The following is a 22,429-nucleotide window of genomic DNA, read 5'->3' on the forward strand; positions in this document are numbered from 1 at the left end:
TGAGGGCCCTTGAAGAAGTAGACATCCTTCACTTCCAGAGGATGTTGGACAGTCCAGGTGGGACACAGCACAAGGGGCCTCAGTGACCTGGCACACACCCAGATGAGATACGCCTGGCTAGTGATGGGTCTGGAGGCCCAGCTTGGAGAAATGGCAGGCGTATTCCAGGCATTTGCCCTGACGAAAGAAAATTTAGGATGATCTGATAGCTGCGTGCAGATAAAAAAAAAAAATGGGTGAGTTTATCTTGTAAGTCTTCACAGGGCAGAGCTAGGACTAATGGGTGGAAGATATAGGGCATAAGATTTAAAAACCACAGCAAGAGAGAACATTCTAATCACATGACTTGACTATCAATGGAATGAGCTGCCTCTAGAAAGCTCCCTGCCATGACTGCTCAAGCAGAAGGCAAACAATCACAGATTTGAAAGGTAAAATGGAGAGCCTTTTGTCATTTAAGGTGCTTTCCGAATCTGAGATTTTACGGTTGCACCATTTATAAAGTCAAGGGTATGGGGAGAAAAGAGTGAAGCAAATGAAGCACAAAGTTGCCCTGAAGTGCTTCTGAAAATTGCTGGATGTCTAACCAGGGACTGCCAAGATGCTCCAGCCCTGGAGCCCCTAACTCCCAGGTGGGGTCATGCCCAGTGCCAGGGAACCCCGACCGAGCAGACCCCCAGCTTCTCCGTCATCTTTGGCAAAGCTTGTTGCTGCCTGCCCCCACCCCTTATTGTGATGGGAGGGGTCCATCCTGGGAGGAGGGCAGATCAGGCTCAGCCTGTAGGCAGGCTCAGCATCTGCTGGGAGGGCAGCAAGTGACAGATGACTCCCTTTAGGGTCCTTGTGGCCACACAAGCCTGTGAGAGACTGTCCACCCTTGGCGCAAGGGATGCTGGTAATTTCCCTGCCCTCATCTCGGTCTTTTAACCATGCCTCCCAATCTCACTTTCCCTGTGGATGTTAAAACATAATCCATCCCCCTCGTTTCTTATTCAATCGTTATTTAACCTGCCCTCCAGGGGTACAAGAGATAAGGAGGGAAAGGACCAGAAAAAAGGACTCTCCTGGAAGTAAGATAATGAAAAACGGAGAAGGTGAAGTTTAAAAAAATTAGAGGAGCTGAAAGAGTGGAACGACATCCAGGGCTCTGGCTGCCACGCGCCTTGGGAAGGTGGCTCCACCCCCAGTAGCGCCCCTCCTTCCCTCCCAACCCTCCCCTCGGGCCCCAGAGCACTCTGGGCGCGGGTGAGTTGGGAGTAGCAGCCTGAGGCCATGTCATCGCTCTTTCCAAAACCAGGTCATATGTCTCAGGAGCTTGGAATGGCTTCTCCCCAGGCTTGGTTAGTCAATGATTTCAGACCATTACACAGTATGGGGTTTATGCCCTAATGGTAGAAAAGCGAGAGAAAAAAAAAAAAAGAGCAGGGCAATATCTTTTTTGTCTCCTGGAGTGTCCAGCCCAGGCTGCTAGCAATCATCAGGGCTGCTGTGTCCCACTTCTAGCGAGGTGATACACGCAAGCTGCAAGCTCCTTGACAGCCTAGGACAATATCTTTCATAAACTATTGTGTTTGCATGTGACACACAGGTCAGCAGCGTGGACACGGGTGCCAGCCGGCATCCGTGAAGATTTCCAGCACAGACGGACTTCATGCTGAAGGTCTGTGTTTTTACCTTTTCAAGAACCCATCTACTCAGAGGGAAAAATTTCAGATCTGGGCACACTGAGATTCCCTACCTACTCCCACTGAACTCTAGGGCCAGGACACCAAGTGAAGTCTGTAAACCCTCACCCCATACACGGCTCAGTTTGCTGTATCAGTACCTCCCCCAGATCCTAGAATCTTTCATTCCCTCCATATCACAGGCCACTTCCACATAAACTTTCCTGTATTTCAACACCCCTTCCAAATCTTCCTTTCGGGTCTCTTTAACTATCAAAACACACAAAAACTCCTCTCTCTCTCTCTCTCACTGAATTCACGCTACAGACATTATCTGTGCAAATCACTGGGTTCCTAACACGCACCTCCTTGTATCATTCATTTTATGAGTACACGCTCTGTCCTCCCACAGGGCTGTACGCTCTTAGGAGGAGTTCCCGTGTCTCTTAGTTCTTTGTACCCTTGATAGCACTCAGCACAATTCTTTCACATGACATATGTACAGTAAATATCTTTGATTGTTTGATTAGTAAATAATCACGATTACACTTTCCCCAGGCAGCAGCATATTGTTTAGTGGGAAATATTTTTAGAACGATGGTCAACCACCTTGTGTTTATGCAATAACTATCTGTTTTCGCTTTCAATGTGAGGGAACTGGTTCTTAGCACAAGGACTGCCCAAGGGACCCTAGACAGGAAATGATTTATTTGGGGGTAATTTTGTTCTATTGGATTCTAGGATTTTCCATATATAAAGAAGACCTTTCAGGCGCTTTTTTACAATGGAAGGCAAAGATCCTCTAATAGACTTTTAATTTTGAATGTCTGCCCTGCCCATCACCTTTATTTTTTTTAAGTTTAATTTAATTTTTTAAATTTTATATTAGGTTATAGTTGATTTACAATGTTGTGTTAGTTTCAGGTGTACAGCAAAGTGAATCAGTTATACATATGCATATATCCATTCTTTTTCAGATTCTTCTCCCATATAGGTTATTAAGGAATATTGAGTAGAGTTCCCTGTTCCCATCACCTTTAAAAACAAAACCAAACACCCTCTTACAGATTCTAGAAAAAGCAAGACCATGCTAATGGAAAAGAATCTGAAAAAGAATATATATATATACACATATATGTATGTGTATATATACATGTATGTGTGTGTATATATATATATTATATATATATCCTGAAACATTATAATCAACTATACTTCAATAAAAATAAAAATTAAAAATTAAAAAAATTTTAACAAAGGAGCTGTTGAGAAACTTACCTTGTGGGGTTTTAGGGGGGACAAGAATTGTTGCAGTTAAGGCGAAAGAGGCAGAGAAGTGAAATCCATAAGCCTAGAATGTTAATTCAAGTTACTCCATGGAAAGAAAGGAAGCCCACTGATGGGACTATAGGGTAGAAGGTGCGTGTGTGGTTGTGTGTGTGGACATGTGTGTTTAAGACGGGAGAGACTTGAACGTGATTGTGTATCACAGGGAAGCAGCCAGTGGAGAAGTTGAATTAGAAGCAAGAGAAGAGAGAAGACAATTGATAAAGAAGGGTTCCAGGGGACTTCCCTGGTGGTCCAGTGGCTAAGACTCCACGCTCCCAATGCAGGGCACCTGGGTTCGATCCCTGGTCAGGGAACTAGATCCCCAATGCCGCAACTAAGACCCAGCGTGGCCAAATAAATAAATAAATAAATGTTTTAAAAAAAAAGAAGAAGAATGTTTCCAGAGGAAGTAGGCATGACTGCAATCAGTAGCATAGAAGCAATAGACAAAGGAAGGGAGAAACGTGAATGCCGGGCTGTTCACTCATTGATCTATTGCTTCATTTAACAACTAGAGATTGATATTTGCCATGTGACAAGAATTGTGCTAGGCTCAGAGAATATAACAGTGAGCAAAATGATTATGTTTCTTGTCTTCAAGGAACATATTCAAATGAGGGTCAAACACTAACTAAATATGAAGAGTAAGGTGTAGGGAACTCTAAGGCAGGTACCAGGGAAGTCTGTCTGAATATGGAGATCAGAAAGGCTTCCCTGAGTACACACTGAGTCGAGCTGAAAGATGATAGGAATTAACTACTAAAAAAAGAGGTGGGACCCAGGGAGGGGTTGGAACAGGTGGGAAAAGAGGCTAGAAAAGCAGGTGGGGGGACTTCCCTGGTGGCGCAATGGTTAAGAATCCGCCTGCCAATGCAGGGGACACGGGTTCGAGCCCTGGTTCAGGAAGATCCCACATGCCGTGGAGCAACTAAGCCTGTGTGCCACGACTACTGAGCCTGCGCTCTAGAGCCCACGAGCCACAACTACTGAGCCCGTGCGCCACAACTACCGAAGTCCACGCGCCTAGAGCCCGTGCTCCGCAACAAGGGAAGCCACCACAATGAGAAGCCCATACACCGCAACGAGGAGTAGCCCCCGCTCACTGCAACTAGAGAAAGCCCGCACTCAGCAATGAAGACTCAACGCAGCCAAAAATAAAAATAAATAAAATAGAATAAATTTAAAAAGGAAAGAAGAAAAGAAAATTAAGTGGGGTCAGACCATGCAGGAAATTGTAAGTTCCTAGGAATTTCCTAGGAATCCAGGGAAGAGTTTTCAGCACAAGAATTTACATTTCCAAATGGCCTCTTTGCAGTGCGAAGAATGGGTCTGAGTAGAGCAGCAGTGGATACTGACAGAACCACTGGGTTGGGAGAGGTGTCCCAGGAGGAGAATGACGGCAGCTTACTTCAGTGCATGGCGATACAATAAGGGCAAGGATCACTGTTCTGTCCGTGGTTGTAGCCTCAGCTACTGGGACTGGCACACAGTGGGGCTCAATAAATGGTTGTGGAATGAAAATGAATGAATGAATGTGAGCACAAGGGCATAGAGTTGAGAAAGTTCCAAGATTTGGGGCTGGACTGAGTGTGAGTAGGTGGGTCTAGGTGGTAAGAAAGGCATCAGGTTTCTGGCTTGTGTATCAGTTTTTTTTGTTTTTTTTTAATTTTAATATTATTTTTTTTCCGGGCTTTTTAAAAAAATTGCTCCAGTTTGTTTGTTTGTTTGTTTTATTTATTTATATTTTTGGCTGCTTTGGGTCTTCGTTGCTGCATGCAGACTTCTCATTGCGGTGGCTTCTCTTTGTTTTGGAGCACGGGCACTAGGCATGCGGGCTTCAGTAGTTGTGGCACACAGGCTTAGTTGCTCTGTGGCATGTGGGATCTTCCTGGACCAGGGATCAAACCTGTGTCCCCTGCATCGGCAGGTGGATTCTTAACCATTTTGTTGATAGTGGTGTCATTAATTGAAGTTGGGAACACTGCAGGAGTATAAGGTTTGCAGGGAAAGCTCACAATTTCAGTTTAGGACAAGCTGAGTTTGAGATACTTTTCAGATATCTAAGAGAACATGTTCCACTGGGCAGTTGTATACACGAGCTTGGAGCTCAGAGAATTCTTGGTAGAGATAGAAATCAAAATGGTGTTATCTAATTTACTTTTCATATATGAATACCTCTAGAAAATGACTCCGTTTGGCTTTGCAGTAGAAGTATAGTAAAGGTATAAGATTATTGGAATAAAGAAGTTCAAGAACACAAGGGTGTTGGCTGCTGGATGGGACACCCACGTGGATGTTAATTATTTCCCAGGAAGATGATAGGAGTTGAGGTGTGAGAAGCAGCATCAGCCATGTGCCAACGTCCTCAGGGACCTGATGAGTGATAGAGAAAACTAAGGAAACAGGCGGAGAAATGGTCCCTAGGGCCACAAAGACCCATGGGTAAAGAGCAGGGCGCTAGGTTGGGTTTTGGAAGACTTGGGCTCCATCTCCTACTAGCTATGCAGCTTGAGCAAGTCACTTAACGTCCTGAAGCCTCTTTTTCTTTGTGTGCTTAACAAAGAAAAAGAACAAAGAGGAATGTTATTAACCCATCACCTGTCTCTATCTAATAGTGAGAATCGAGGAAAATCATTTTTACATACATATATAATTGAGCACTATTGAATACTAAAGCAGGGGTGCAATTAGTTTTCACAGAGGGGCTCTAATAAAAGTCCCAAGTATTCGGAAGATAAAAGACACACTGTGAACTTGGTTGGGTTATCCAAACCGTCTTCCTGAGGGAAGTCATCCTTGAGCTAGGGCTTGAGATAGCAGGTGGTGGATAGGGACCTGTGTTTAAAAAAAAAAAAGTTAGGAAAATATTTGAGACAAGAATTAGCAAGTCACAGATTGACCCTAAAGTAAAAATTTAATTGAAGGCAGATTGTAAATAAATAAACAAAGTCTAAATAAAAGCTATAGATGGGCTACTGCTTTTTTTTTTTTTAATAAATGATCCAACATGGTTATATTCTCCAAAGTACAGAAAACGTTTAGATATTCTTTTCAGTATAAAGCAGATGGTAAATCTATTTTATTCAGGAAAGGAGGATACAACTGTAATTATCAATGTGTCAAAGTAATAGGAAGGGAGTTTGTAGCACATGTGTGTACACCACAGCCTAAGCAGACAGTATCAGGAGCTAAAACACTGTGCAGCACCCCGCCCAGAACTTTTCCTGAAACTCTCCCCCTCATCAGACACTTTGGATTTTGGTGAAACCATATTCTATAACTGGCTATCTTTGGAGGCCTTAATTCACTAAGTCACCCCAAATTAAAAGGCTTTTCGGGGGCTTCCCTGGCAGTCCAATGGTTAGGACTTGGCACTTCCACTGCAGGGGGCATGGGTTCAATCCCTGCTCGGGGAACTAAGATCCCACAAGCCACGCAGGGTGGCCAAAACAACAACAACAAAACAAACAAAAAGGGCTTTTCATTTCTTCCTTGTGGTATCTGAGTTGTTCCCACAAGATGCAAAATTAGTCGGATAGACATGGTACATTTTAGTCCCCACAAGAATTCAGAGTTTTGCTCTAGTATTTTCTATGGTTGTCCTGTACTTGCTTTTAAAGCAAACCTACTGCATTAGTGGTCACTCCCCACTGACCTGTGGCTATTTGCAGTGTTGCATCAGCAAGATAGAGCAGAGTGGTAGATGGGGTTCTAAAGAAGATCCCCAGAAACTTCTGTCCCCTGGCTATTCAATTAAATGCTAATCTAGGTACTGCTGTAAAGGGACTTTGCAGATGGAATTAAGGTTACTAATCAGCTGACCTTGAAATAGAGAGATTAACCTGGAAGTCATTGCCTTTTCAATTTTCTTTCAGTCTTTCAAATTATGTCATTTATTGGCTGTGTGACTTTCAACAAGTTACTTTACTTCTCTGTGGCTCAGTTTTCTCAACTGTAAAATGGGAATGATAAGAAATAGTACCTACCTCATAGGCTGGTTGCGAAGACTAAATGAATTAATAGATGTAAAGGTTTGGGAAGGTGCTTAGCACATAGTAAGTTCTCAATAAATATTAGCTTTTATTGTGGTACATATATACAATGGAGTATTACTCAGCCATAAAAGAGAATGAAATATTGCCATTTGAAGCAACATGGATAGACATAGAGATCATCATACTAAGTAAGTCAGACAGAGAAAGGCAAATATCATAGGATATCGCTTACATGCAGAATCTAAAAAAAAAGATGCAAATGAACTTATCTACAAAACAGAAACAGACACACAGACATAGAAAAAAACTTATGGTTACCAAAGGGGAAAGGGGGGGCAGAGGGATAAATTAGGAATATGAGATTAACAGATACATACTACTATATATAAAATAGATAAACAGCAAGGACCTACTGAATAGCACGGGGAACTATATTCAGTATCTTATAATAACTTATAATGGAAAAGAATCCCAAAAAGAATATATATATATATAAACATATAACTGAATCACTTTGCTGTACACCTAAAATTAGCACCATATTGTAAGTCAACTATACTTCAATAACTAAATAAATAACAATTCTATAAAGATGTTAGTTATCACTAAGGAAAAATCTGTTACTCTGTCCCCCTATAATTACCTAAAAATGATCAAGGAGGTGAGAAGTCCCTTTGTTTCTCAACCTTCCTGCCTCTGCAAATTTTTTTTATGCAGAGACATCTCAGGTAATATATATCTGGACTGTAAACAGCTGTACTCAACTCACCACAGACATGAAAGCAAAGTATAATTTGTTTTATTTTTTTAATTTTTAAAAAATATTTTATTTATTTATTTAAGCTGTGCTGAGTCTTAGTTGCGGCACATGGAATCTTTTAGCTGCAGCATGCATGTGAGATCTAGTTCCTCAACAAGGGATCAAAACCAGGTTCCCTGCATTGGGAGCGCGGAGTCTTACCCACTGGACCTCCAGGGAAGTCCCTAATTTGTTTTAGATTTACCAAGAACCTGTAAGCTTTGAGACTGTGGTACATTCTATGAAATCAAGAGGAGACCTAGGCCTCTTGGCTGAAATCTAAGCCTTAATTTAATTGTCCAGTAAGACAAATAGCAGGATTAAAATAAACTAATAGTAATAATAATAATAAAGCCTATTACTTACATAGAGATAAGCCCTGGGCTAAGTGATTTATATTTTACTTCATTTAAAGCTCCAACAAGTCCATCAAGCAGGAGCAGTTGTCCCTGTGATAAGCATGAGGAAACAGAGACTTAGGGAAATTAAGTAACTTGCCTGAGGTTAAACAGCTCCCAGTGGCAGAACTGGGATTAAGACAAGTTATTGGGGACTTCCCTGGTGGCACAGTGGTTAAGAATCCGCCTGCCAATGCAGGGACACGGGTTCAACCCCTGGTCCAGGAAGATCCCACATGCCGCAGAGCAACTAAGCCCGGGCATTATAGCTACTGAGCCTGTGTGCCAAAACTACTGAAGCCCACGAGCCACAACTACTGAAGCCCACGTGCCTAGAGCCTGTGCTCTGAAACAACAGAAACCACCGCAATGAGAAGCCCGCTCGCTGCAACTAGAGAAAGCTCACATTAAGCAACGAAGACCCAATGCAGCCAAAGATAAATAAATAAATTTATTTTTAAAAAGTCCTCATACTACTTAATAAATAAATAAATTTATTAAAAAAAGACAAGTTATTGAACACAATGCCTTCTATTTAACTATAATTTCATCCCATCCTTTATATCTGTAATTGTAGAAATCTCTAAATATGCTTATTCTTTCAAAATGTAACAGATTTAAGTCTTTAGCAGAAATTTTATAATATAAAATATTTCTCTTTCTATGAACTGGTGACTTTGTATGTTTCTATTTCCTGCTACTTCTAATTCCCATGTATATTCACATATATATATATATGAGCTCATTTAAGAACTATTTGTAGCCACACACACAGATATTTTTCCTTTAGTGTCTTTTTCATTAACATTTCCAACTTAATTCTTCTCCAACATATTTTTTCCTTTCCTCTTTCTTTCCTATCTGATCTTTCTCTTTTACAGGCTATAGTATGAAGCTACGGTATATTCTTATTGATCGTGTTCATCTAAAGGACTTTTTACTTTCTGTTCTTAGTTTTTAAATGGTTTTTGAATGACACTCAATTACATTACTCTTACATTTTGTGGTTTTGCAGGCTTCAGCCTGGTTTTATGATATGTCTTCTTTTTGATTGTCCAGTCTTTGGTGGGCAGAGAAAGTAACTTTCCTGTCTTTGTATCTTTCACGGGACCTAACACAGAGCTTTTAACATAATACAATAATTATAAAACTCTTCAGCTTCCTGATAGAATTTATCACTGTTCTATATATTTTACTCTTAATGCACAGCTACTAAGTTTGAGTCAGCTAAATGACTGGACATCTCAGTTTGGCTGAGACAGTTCCAGTTTGGAAGAAGTATGCAGGTAGGAGAGGCAGCCCAGGAAATGTTCTGAACAGTTCACGATGTGTGGACGTTGAGGGTACTTGTGTCATTGAGAGCTATAAAATGTTTCAATCATATTGTGCCTGGTAACATTCCAAAATTTCAAACCAGTGGGCTAAGATTGAAATAAAAGTGACTCCCAGCATTCCAGAAGGTCCCACCTGTTAAAGGACTCATTCACAGTTGAGTGCAGCCTACTATGGAAGTAGAGCTAGTCTGAGATTCCATCATCCTAAGCACTGGTCCTAATTCTGCTATTGATTCAGGTCACTGAATACCTGAAAAACTCACTTAACTTCTGGTTTTTGATTTTTCTCACATATAAAATGAAGAAATCGAAGTTTCCTTCATGTTTTGCTATCCAAGTGCTCAGAACGTCTACAACCTTCCTCAAAACTCTTTAGCCCTCACCTTAGTTGTGCTTCTAAATGGAAACTTGTGAAAAGAGAGACATCTTTTATTACACCCTCCTTCTCTTTTACTTACTCATTAATTTATTCAAAAAGATGTAGTAGGTCTATTCTACTTCCAGCCCTAATGTAGTAACTGATACCAGATTAGCCTTCCTGACATGAACAACTATAAAACTGGACAAAAATATGGTATTTTCTCATAAAGTTAATAATGCAAATTATCATGTGACCCAGCAATTCTATTTCTAAGTATATCCAAGAAAGATGAAAACGGTCAGCAACTATAGTTGATAACACTGTACTGTATCGTTGATATTTGCTAAGACAGCAGAACTTAAATGTTTCCACCAAAAAAAAGGGTAAGTATGTGAGATGATTGATGAATGTGTTAATTAACTTATGGGGGAAGCCTTTCACAATGTATTCATTACATTATATAATTAAATCTTACAAATTTTTGTTGGTTGTACCTCAATAAAGCTGAAAATGAGGAAGAGCTCCAAAAAAAAAAAGAAAACAATCACCAAAATGTTTATAGTAGTTTTAGTCATAATTCAATTTGTTTAAATTGTATAAATTCATAAATGGAGGATTCCCCGGTAATAAAAAGAAATGAATTCCTAATACACACCACACGGATGAATCAAAAAACAATATGCTCTGGGAAGAAGTCAGACACAAAATAACATGTACCGAATGATTTCATAAATATGAAATTCTAGCAGGTGAAAGTGGTAATCAGCTTGGTAGTGGCCTGCAGTGGGAGATTGACTACAAAGGGTCATGCATGAGGAACTTTCTGGGGAGAGGGAACTATTTGCTATCCTGATTGCACTGGTGGTTACACAGGTGTGTAATTTGCAAAAGTTATAATCTGTACACTTAAAAGATATGAATGGTATTGTACCTAAATTATGCCACACTAATGATTTTCAAAAGTGAAAGAAAAAGCTGTATTAAATATCTACTCCGGGACTTCCCTGGTGGTGCAGTGGTTAAGAATCTGCCTGCCAATGCAGGGGACATGGGTTTGAGCCCTGGTCTGGGAAGATCCCACATGCCGCGGAGCAGCTAAGCCCATGCATCACAACTACTGAGCCTGCGTTCTAGAGCCCGAGAGCCACAACTACTGAGCCCGCGTGCCACAACTACCGAAGCCCATGTGCCTAGAGCCGGTGCTCCGCAACAAGAGAAGCCACCCCAATGAGAAGCCCGCACACTGCAGTGAAGATCCAATGTAGCCAAAAAAAAAAAATTAAAATTAAATAATAAAAAAAAATAAAGAATTATGTGAATCACTAAATAAATAAAGAAGGAAAATCAACCTAATGATTGGAGGTGTAATAGAAGAGTTTTTCTTCTTCTGCCAATGGTATAATTTGTATGATTTTCTAGATTTTAAATATATTTCTATGTACTTGAAACTATAAATGGAAACTAGCACTGGGGATGAAAAGGACAGTTTAAGATTCCATTATAAGGACCTGATATCGCAATTTAAAATGTTATTTCTTAGTTTTTAAATGGCTCTCGAATTTGAATGTTATTGTTGTATTCCCAGTTCTTTTCCCACCTATGGAACACAGCAGTAGTTATGTTGCAACTAGAAAAAAAAAAAAACTGGAAGGCAGTGATATGTTATAATCACCAGAAGAGTGCATATGAGGAAAACATAGTATGTAGCACCGTTACAGCATCCTTTACACATTAATATAGGTTTTAGCTTTCTAGCTCTAGGAAGTACACCAGAAAAACTCGGGCTTATTCACTCACTCAGTACTTTTTTTGAGAGCTCTTTGTGGTAAGGGCAAGCTTGCAGTGAGATGATGAATTAGAAAAAAGAGAATAAAAAGAGAAAACCTCTATGTCCTCAGGGACTTGCCCTGTAGTTCACTTAATGATGAATTTATTAATTTCTTTGCAGTTTTCCATTTCAATTAACTAGCCCAACTATATTCTGTAAGCCCACAGCTGTGCTGGGAATTAAAAGAACAGAAGTAGGACCCAGTCTCTACCTGTGAGAGAAAATGAGAATATAGTCTGGGATATTATATCATTAAGTCCTAGAGGTTTTTTGTTCTTTCTATTCAAGGTTCTCAAATCCATCCCACCTCAAGGGAAGAGATGGTGTCTCATTCACTTTATTTTTCCAGTACCTAACCCTGTGTCTGACACATGGTAAAGATTCAGTAAAGGTATGTTGAAAGAAGAAACATATTTTTTCAAAAATCCAAGGCTACGTCCGGCAAACATCTCATTTCCCAGGCACTCTTCCAGTACTATGCAGAGTTGAAAGTCTCCTCTGGCTTTTGAAGTAACTACTGTTAATAAAAAATTAGAATACCTATCACCAAATGTTAGCAAATATCTGACTGTGATCACCATTATTTATTACCTAAAATGCCTCGTTTTCTTAGAAACCACTTTTAAGTCTGGAAATTATAGAAACCAGAAGAAATATGATTCCAATTCTAATTAAATCTCCTGACTGTCCTCTGATCGCTCAATAGTATGAAAATCTGGTTTGCTTTGGTCACATCCTGCCAGGTTCAGGAAAATATACACCAAGCTTCTGAACATGGGTAAATCTATAAAAAGATTTTCTGCTTCCATGGCCTGTACAGAACTGATATTGATTTTTTAAATGTAGAATTGTTACCTTTAATACAGTTACCACTTTTTTCCATGAATTTAATGGAGCCTGCAACAGGAGCCAAATGACTATGTAGAAAGATGTGTATCCTCTTTACGAGTGTGGGTCATGTCTCAGAAGATAAGCAAAGCAACCGCCATGTCTGCCTGCTGATGCCTGAGCATCTTTTGCCAGAAGCAGGCAGGTGGTGGGGACTTAGGGAAGATGGAATGAGTTGGAGCTGACAGTTGGCCCCCTGGGACTAAGACACCCAGAATCTCAGGGAATAAGGTTCACCTCTCAACATGTTTGCATTGCTCTGTTTGGCAAACCCAGTCTGAGGGGAGAGAGACAAAGGTACCCCGGGGGATACTGACTGTGGATCAGACAGTCAAGGGTGCCTATGAATCCTCCCATTAATTTCTTATTTCATACTCCCACTGGGCTCTTTTGAAAGGGGTCCATATACTTCTCTCAAGGACAGACATGAAATTTTGTTTTAACTTAATTAATTGTTGAGGAATGAAACAGTTCCACAATCCCTTAGCGAACGCCCTTGGGACTACAATTCAGTCTGTCCTTTTTTTGGATTTTATGTTATATAACATCCCCGACAGGACCTGAGGCAGAACCCAGCAGCAATCAAACACATTAATACTTCTTCACTGAAATGCACGAGCATTTGCACTAAGTGGCATAAAGATTACAAGTAGCCTCAGGTTATTTCGGGCCAGATTTTGTCGCCAAATGAATTGTGAAAAACTTTGAGATTTCATTTACTTTGGGGCTTTGGAATTGCAAGTAAGGGGTGGGAAAGCACTAAGCCCCTCCCCACCTCTCACATGACCCCAGCCCCCTGCTCCATCCCACCTCACCCCACCCCCTGCTGCTGTGGTACATGGTTCAGAATATTCTAAAGCATAGTCGTCGGTCTTATGCCTGCTTTGCCGGGAATTTACCGGAATGATGAAGGGGCCTCATCATTTTGCTGTATCCAGGAAGTCCTCATGTGGGATTCAGTTCTTATGGGTCAGGAATATGGGGGACGGTCCCTTTCTCTTCCGTACAAATCTGTTGTATGGTTTTCTCAAGCATTCCAGTGTATTAAAAAACCAGAGGTCTGCAGTGAGGTGGTGGTTATCCATCCAAAGGACAGGAAAGGCACGCGGCAGATGCACCAGCATATGCCAAGGCCCAGGGGTACAAACACAGAGTGATTTTGAGGGATTGCAAATAGTTCCATGGGGCTGGAGCTAAGGATGGACATAGGGACAGGGCAAGACTAAGGATGGATGTAAGGTCAGGACAGAAGAAGAGAGAGGCAATATAGAGAAGGTGGCCTTGGACATCGTATAAAATGAGCCTTTATTGTGAAGAGTGCGAGTGCCCTTGAGAGGTTTTAAGAAGGTGAAGGACATGATGAGATTTGTGTTATGTTGGAAATCCTCTGTTGTTTCATTGAGGATGTGCCATGAGATGCATCACAAGAAAGGGCTGCTGGTTCTGCCACTCACAAACTAAGGGATTTTGGGAAAAATTATTAATTCACTGATTTATAATCATGGACAAAAAATTATTTTTAACAGGGTCCCAAATAATTTGTTACTGATTGTATTAGTCAGAGGTTCTCCAGAGAAATACATAATATTATATAAAATAGAGTATGTATATTATGTAATAAGAGTATATATGTTATATGTGACAATATAATATATAATAATGAGTATATATAATTATATATAATGAGAGAGAGAGAGAGACTTATTTTAAGGAATTTGCTCACGTGATTGCGCCGGTGGGCAAGTCCAAAATCTGCAGGGTAGGCTGGCAGGCTGGAGACCCAAAGAATAGTTGCTGTTGTGACTTGAGTCCAGAGGGAGTCTTCTGGTAGCATTTCCTCTTCTTTGGGAGACCTTAATCTGTTTTTTCTTAAGTCCTTCAACTGATTGAATGTGGCCCATCCACATTACAGAGGGAAATTTGCTTTAGCAAAAGTCTACTGATTTAAATGTTAATGTGGTATGTATACAATGGAATATTACTCAGCCATAAAAAAGAATTAAATAATGCCATTTGCAGCAACATGGATGGACCTAGAGATGATCATACTAAGTGAAGTAAGTCAGAGAGAGAAAGACAAATACCATATGATATTGATTATATGTGGAATCTAAAATTTAAAAAAAGATACAAATGAACTTATTTACAAAACAGAAATAGACTCACAGACATAGAAAACAAACATGGTTAGTAAAAGGGAAAAGGAGGGGATAAACTAGGAGTTTGGGATTAACATACACACACCACTGTATATAAAATAGATAACCAACAAGGACCTACTGTATAGCACAGGGAACTATACTCAATATTTTGTAATAACCTAGAAGGGAAAAGAATCTGAAAAAGAATATGTGTATATATATATATATATATGTATGTATATATGTATACATATATGTGTATGTGTGTGTGTGTGTGTGTGTATATATATATATATAAAACTGAATCACTTTTCTATACACCTGAAACTAACACAACATTGTAAATCTATTATACTTCAATTAAAAAAAAGAATCAGAAAAAAATGTTAATCTCATATAAAAGAATGCCTACACAGACACCTAATCCAAAATATTTGGATACCTTGGTCTAGCCAAGTTGACACAAAAAAATTCACCACCACACCAGTAATAGTTGAACTGTCAGAGTTTGCATGCATATTGCTTTTATCAGTAAAAGAGAGGAGATGTCCATCCCCCTCGGCTTTGCATTTCCAATACAATTGAATGGGACCACAGCTTGTCGGGAACACCCTTGAGTGTATGCTGGAAAAAGTTGGCTCTAGTATTGGAAAGGTCAAACAAGGAATCTGCACCTTGTATTGCCTTCTGTGGAGATCCTTGTGGGCCTCAGCCCCTTTCTGAGGAATTTCTTATACTTTGGTCAAGATTCTGTATACCAAATGCCCTACTACCCTGGAAAAGTGGATTTGCCTGTGCTGGCATCCCTGGATAGGAAAAGAAAGGACATCCATACATTGCGTTAACTTCCCGAATCAATCAGATTTCTGTTGGGTGGGTGAGGAGGAGGTGGGATGTGATGTAGAGAAAGAACATGACCATAGTGTGGACAGATGCTGAGTGACACCTGGAAAGACAGTGAAAGGCAAAGAGCATCAGACACTAGGATAAGTAGAAATCAGCAGGGAAGGACAAGGACGGAGGGGAATATGATTACACATGGTCGCGTGGTTGAGTCACTGTAATGATAAAGCATCAAGTTGTGAGTAGAGACTGTCTGTGGTTGGAAAGATAACCACAAGATAACCTACTCGCCAGCTTGCCTCCTAAATGACCTAACGACCCAGTGTCCACTATATTCTCACTCCCCAAGTGTCCTTACCCTGAGATGACCCACGGACTCCCACCTTGAAGTAACCTAAGTACCTCACCACCCCCTTGCATCCTAAAAACAGGCAAATTCAGAAATAAATGCTGACTTAGTCTCTCTGGCTCACTTATCTCAGCTGCAACATTTGGGATTGTGCCAGGTCATTGTCAAAGGTCTCTTCTGCTGCAACTTTTATTCTGACACGAGATAGCATTGGGACAACGTGGATGGTTGACACAGCAATGCTCTAAGAATATGAAAGAAAGACAGGTCACCAGTCTGGAGTTGTTATTCCTGGCTGCCCAGACCTCCACCTGATCCTACATTTGACAGAAGCTCAGCTGGAGCGTACTGTGGGTGTCAGCTAGTTCAGTCCTTTTGTGTTGCTGTCTCTGCATAAACAATTTTTTCTAAAGACGTGGGTGTTTTTCAACGATAAATACATATTTATTGCAAGGAGATGTAAGATGAGAAAAATAACGTCGTAATCACTCCTACTATCTAGAGACAGCAATTGTTAATAAATTCAAGTATCTCTCTCCTCTTCATGCTCTTTTCATCATGAACATTTTTGCCATGAAATGTTTTATGGAAATTAGATGTTCATAGCTACACAGCATTATGTCATGTGGATATACCAAAATGGAATTAATTCTCTTATTAAAGTTGCCTCATTTCTCAATAATTTAAATAATGCCCCAAAGAATATACTTATATGTAAATCTTTTTGGTAAAGAAAAATATCTATTTCAGAGAGCTATAATTCTTTAGTATGCTAAATATTACACAATAAAGTGTAATAAAATGGAAAGATAATATAAGCAATAGTGAGCCTCTTCGAAATTTTTTCTGTAGGAGATTCTCTTTTGTGTGTGTGTATGGTTTTACAATTTTATTTCTAAAGGTCATTTTCAGAAGACAGAATTTTATGAGTTTTAATACTAAGTGTAGGGACTTCCCTGGTAGCACAGTGGATAAGACTCCAAGCTCCCAATGCAGGGGGCCGGGGTTCGATCCCTGGTAAGGGAGCTAAGGTCCCACGTGCCACAACTAAGGAGCCCGCCTGCCGCAATCAAGACCCGGTGCAACGAAAATAAATAAATAAATAAAAGATGGGTGGTAATTATTAAAAAAAAAAAAACTAAGCGTACAGGATGTGTTAGTTTACCATATCTTTATGTACATCTCTGATAATTCTTTGGTATGAGCCACTGAAGGCTGAAGTTTGAACATTCATGGGTTTGACACCCACTGCTAAACTGCCACTCCCCAAAAAAGTTGTGTCTATTTATGGTCTCACCAGAAGAGACTATAAAGGCACCCTGTTTCCTTACAGCCAAGTCAACATTATTATCTTTTTTTTTAATATTTATTTATTTATTTTGGCTGCACCGCGTCTTTGTTGCGGCATGTGGGATCTTAGTTCCCCGACCAGGGATCAAACCTGGACCCCCTGCATTGGGAGTGCAGTCTTACGCACTGGACCACCAGGGAAGTCCCGAGGATTATCTTTTTTTCTCCGTGCTTTTGTCAAATTGACATGTGAATGTGACATCTCACCTGAATTTGCATTTCTTTGATAATTAGTGAAATACCCCTCTCCATATATTCAATGACCATTTATATTTCTCCTTTCATGAATCATCTTTTCAAATCATTTGCCAATTTTTTTCTATTGATGTGCTTATCTTTTTTCTGATTGGTTTTAAGAGTTCTTTATATATGAAGGAAGTTATTTGTCTGTATAAGGTAAAAACAAACAAACAAACAAACAAAACCCCTGAATTTTCTCTGTCGCTAACAGGGAAAAAGACTTCCCCCACCTCTTTTCAAGGAACATTCCCTTGGAAATAACTACTATTTTTAAAACCTTCCTCTATGAATTTGACATGTATGTAAATCTTTTCAGAGGCTAAATAAGCCTCTTGCCAGCCTTACAACTCTGCACTGTTTCTCTTTAGAGCCTGGGGTTCTCTTTTTGAAGTGCAAACATTAATGAAGAGAGTGCCTCTAACTCCTAGTCACTGTGGGAGGTTGACCTGGGCTCCTTGCTCTAAATCTCCTGATTGTCATGGAGATACAAGGAGATGTTTTATTTTTCCTTTAAATAAAGGCAATTAACTATCAGAGATGGCTACCTCAATTACCATGGGTATATTTAACAAATGGTGTGGTCAAGTCCTCTTACAGGAGGGAAAATTACTGTGAATCCTAAGAACCCGTGTGTGATGGGTTGCATCTTCTAGGTTATACACAAAGGTGGGGTTTCTTTCTGTCTTTTTAATCTCATTAGCATATTACCTGTGATGTGCCTGGCAGTCTGTTTTAATGTGAATTCAGTCTGTTTTAATGTGAATTCAGCAATAATGTGAATTCAGCAATAAATTCTTTATTTTGTACATCTGTGGAGATTTCCAGAATAGACTGGAGATTTTACTCTTAATTTTTTTCCCAACAATTATATGTTCCAAGCTGGTTTTGCATTTTGTTTATTTCTGTGTTCCTGATGTGTTAATTGATTGGCAGATGTTCTGTATTTGCTCTTCCATCACCATGTGAATTGCCTTCCTCCCCTTTGAAGTCCCAAACCTCTTTTGTGTTTAGCTGAAGATGGTATTTAAGGGGAGGGCTTGGGCCACTTTGGCAAGTTACTCAGTTTTCCTGGGTCTGTCCCATCTATACGTGTTATTAAACTTTGTTTGATTTCCTTCTGTTAACCTGTCTCATGTCAAATTAATTCTTAGACCAGCTAGAAGAACTTGGAAGGGTAGAGGAGCATTTTTCCTTCCTGACAACATTAAAGCACATGGTGGATTAGTTTGCTAGGGCTGCCACAGCAAAGTACGACAAACTGGGGGGCTTAAACCACAGAAATCTGTTGTTTCACAGTTCTGGAGGTCAGAAGTCTGAAACCAAGGTGTTGGCAGGGCTAATTCCCTTTGAGGGCTGTGAAGGAAGGGTGTGTTCCAGAAGGATCTCTCTCCTTGGCATGTAGATCTTGATGTCCACAAGGCATCCAGTCCTGTATGACTGTCTGTGTCCAAATTTCCCTCAGTAGTGCTGGATTAGGGTCCACCCTAATGACCTCACTTTAACTTGATTATCTCTGTAAAGATCCTATCTCCAAATAAGGTCATATTCTGAGGTCCTGGCAGTTAGGACTTCAACATATGGATTTGGGGGGAACACAGTTCAATCTATTAACACACAGTAACGTTCTCTATTTGTTATGTCAACAACTGGAGGTGACCATTGCCAGCAGCACCGAGGTGGAACCTCTCCACAAGCCATTTCCACAACAGACAGTCCTGATGACCAAAGGAAAAAGGTATTTGCAAGCAGAAGACTCAGTGCCATCCTATCTCATTTTTAAAGAGGCTTCATTTGCACTTGAGGGAATGGCCTTTACTACTGAAACAATCACTTAAATTGTTTCCTTCTTCACCTTGTCTTTCCATATCTGTTAATTAAGAATAAAATCTCACATATGTGGACCCTACATCAAATTTAGAGGAAATTAGAAACCTTTTGTGTTAAAACCCTTTGTAAACCTTTATGGATCCAGAAAAACTGTCACGTTCTAACATGAGTAATGTGTAACCTACATGACTGGGTAGATTTTTCTCATTTTGCTAACAGACTGTGCTTGGATCGATTTACCAACATCAGACCAAGGATGAATGGGAAAACAATGCTACTGAGAGTTTTTCCTTCTAAGGGCAGCTGTAAATCCCATAAAGATCTTCCTAGAAATGATAGCTTATGCCAATCGGACTCAACAAAAATGTCATCAATTCTACAGCACTTTGGTGTCTGCCTCATGGTCTAACACGTGAATTATTAGAGAGCTTGTGTGGAGAATTAGTCATGAACATGGACAAAAAAAGAAAAAGCTGTAGGCTGGCAAGCAATCTGAGGGACATTTTGTCTATTTGTAAGAAGGAGGGCATTGGTGGAACTGCTCACAATCTTCCTTCTCATTCTCTTTCTCTTCCACCTGGCCATCCTCCCAGGGCTAATTTGGGACATCTACTTGAAACTGTGCAACTCAAATTGGGACTTGAACCCAAGCGTTGGGACTCAAACCTGGCCAAAACCCAGATTGGGACCTGAACCCACGGTCTTTTAATTGAGATCACACACCTGGTCTCAGGACTCAGGTTCTTGATATCTTGTCGCAGAAAGAATTCAGTGAGAGACAAAGTGATAGGTAAGAAGTGGATTTATTTAGAGAGAAATACACTCCACAGACAGAGTGTGGGCCGTCTCAGAAGGCGAGAGGGGCACCAGGGTATGGGGTTGTCAGTTTTTACGGGCTGGGTAATTTCATAGGCTAATGAGTGGGAGGATTATTCCAGCTATTTTGGGGAAGGAGTGGGGATTTCTAAGAATTGGGGCACAGCCCACTTTTTGACCTTTTATGGTTGTCCTCAGAACTGTCATGGCCCTGGTGGGTGTGTTATTTAGCATATGCTAATGTATTACAGTGAGTGTATAACTGAGGCTCAGGGTCTCCTGGAAGTCAAATCTTCTGCCATCTTGGACTTAGCTGGCTCTAACCAGTTTTTGTCTTGTCCTCAGGCTATGCCATTCTTTTAAAGGTTGTGCCCTGCCCCCCTTCCCTCCCGTTTCATACTGACAGCATGAGAAGAGGAAGAAAATGGAAGTTCCCAGAATGGGGGGTGGGGGGAAGGGGAGGGAAAGTAGCTAAGGAATGTAATAGGATGCAATCAAAGGTCTGTGTGACAGAGGAAATCGTGGGCTTATCTTTCTCCAGTGTAAAGGATCAGCATTCAAGCTGGTACAGCTATTTCATCTGAAGTCAGACCTAGGTTGTGTTGACTGAAAAAAAAAAAGGCACAACCTAAAAGTTCAGAATTATATTTTATTCAGCAGACCTGTTAAGGACTTAAACCTAGTAGGCAGCCTCTTGGATAACTCTGAGGGAAGGTTCCGAAGAGGTGAGGGAGGACCCAGGACCTAGAGGAGTTTTTGCAGCAAAGACCAGGTAGTGGAACATCAAAGGGTTACTGTTAATGAAAGAAAACCAGATATCTCAAGTTAAGGAATTTAGCGCTTTTCTATGTACGGGAAGATGCAAGAGTCTGGGCTCATTAAAATCATTCCTTTGATATGTACCTAAACTTTCTAGGACCAGTATCTTGTTTTCTCCATCCTGAATACCCTCAGGGTGCATCCTCGCGTGTGGGCAGGGGGGATCTTCAGTGGCTGATGGCTTGATGGACCCACATTCTTTGTTTACTGATATGGCAGGTGACATTCTTTGTCCACAGTTGGAATCCTACTCCTTCCACTTAGAGGTTCTGAATAGTCACTCAATTTCCCTGAACCTAGGGGTGAACAATGCCCACCACGCAGAATTCCTGTGTTGAGTTGCACATCCCAACACATATGGGAGCAACCAACAAATGCCCGATTTGAACCAATGGTTCATTTCCAGGAAAGTAAGGAAGTAAATGAAATGATTAAACAATTCCCTAAGCTGTGGCAAGATGTCCTCTTGTGCTCTTTTTGGTTGAGTAGACAAAGGGTTTAGTTTCCCTCGGGGATGATATCGTGGGAGTGAATGTCACGGCCCAGAGAAGAAAGGGGAGAGTTAAAAGTGACTCAGGGTCTTACAACTGTTATTTGCAAAAGCACTTTTCTGTATTTATAATTTTCAGGAAGTGGATTATTAGAAAAACCCAGAAGTAATGGATCGACAGTGAATTAGCTACTTGATTGTTGTCAACAGAGGAAAAAACTATAATACAACTTAATCACTAACTGCAATGTGATTTCTTTAAAGAAGGATCTTGTTTTGCTGGTTCCATGTCTGGAAAAGAAGACTGTGGGTGTAGGAGGTGACTATTGCACACTGTGAATGCTTCTGTGTGGGTGCAGAAAGTGGGGAGGCTGGAAATGACAATACTGTCATTATTTCTCCTTAAAGGCGAAGCTAAACAGAAGAAGTGGGAGCCATTTGGATGGCTGCTGGTCAGAAAATGCGGTTTAAAAATAAGTTAACATTGCCACTTTAAATCGAAAACAATGCACCCTCCTCGATAGATTGTACTTCGTCTTTGCTTCCAAGTTTACTCTGCATAATATAAGCAATATTTCTCAATGTTTTTCCCTGTAGGCAATCTATCGTTGACTTTGCTAATCACTGCGTTGCAGGAGTACTTCATCCTGGTAGCCAGCACCCTGGAGGGGTGATTAATCTTTTTGTCTTAAAAATATCCGGTTCAAAAACATGTGTTGAAGGGCTTCCCTGGTGGTGCAGTGGTTGAGAATCCGCCTGCCAATGCGGGGTTCGAGCCCTGGTACGGGAAGATCCCACATGCTGTGGAGCAGCTAAGCCCGTGTGCCACAACTACTGAGCCTGTGCTCTAGAACCCGCAAGCCACAACTACTGAGCCCACGTGCCACAACTACTGAAGCCTGTGCACCTAGAGCCTGTGCTCCGCAACAAGAGAAGCCACCGCAATGAGAAGCCTGTG

General features: G+C 40.6%; 1 protein-coding gene across 1 annotated transcript in view; it reads right to left on the reverse strand.

Annotated features, from left to right (window-relative positions):
• Positions 1-4,184: 4,184 nt before the first annotated feature.
• MAP3K21 (mitogen-activated protein kinase kinase kinase 21) overlaps positions 4,185-22,429 on the reverse strand; it is a 134,098-nt gene continuing 115,853 nt past the window's right edge. Inside the window, exon 14 of the transcript XR_014249062.1 lies at positions 4,185-5,828. The gene's annotated coding sequence lies outside the window, so the exon portion shown is untranslated. The remainder of the gene's footprint in view (positions 5,829-22,429) is intronic.

Source organism: Balaenoptera borealis (assembly GCF_965194805.1).
Source record: "Balaenoptera borealis genome assembly, chromosome: 10".
NCBI classification, from domain to species: domain Eukaryota; kingdom Metazoa; phylum Chordata; class Mammalia; order Artiodactyla; family Balaenopteridae; genus Balaenoptera; species Balaenoptera borealis.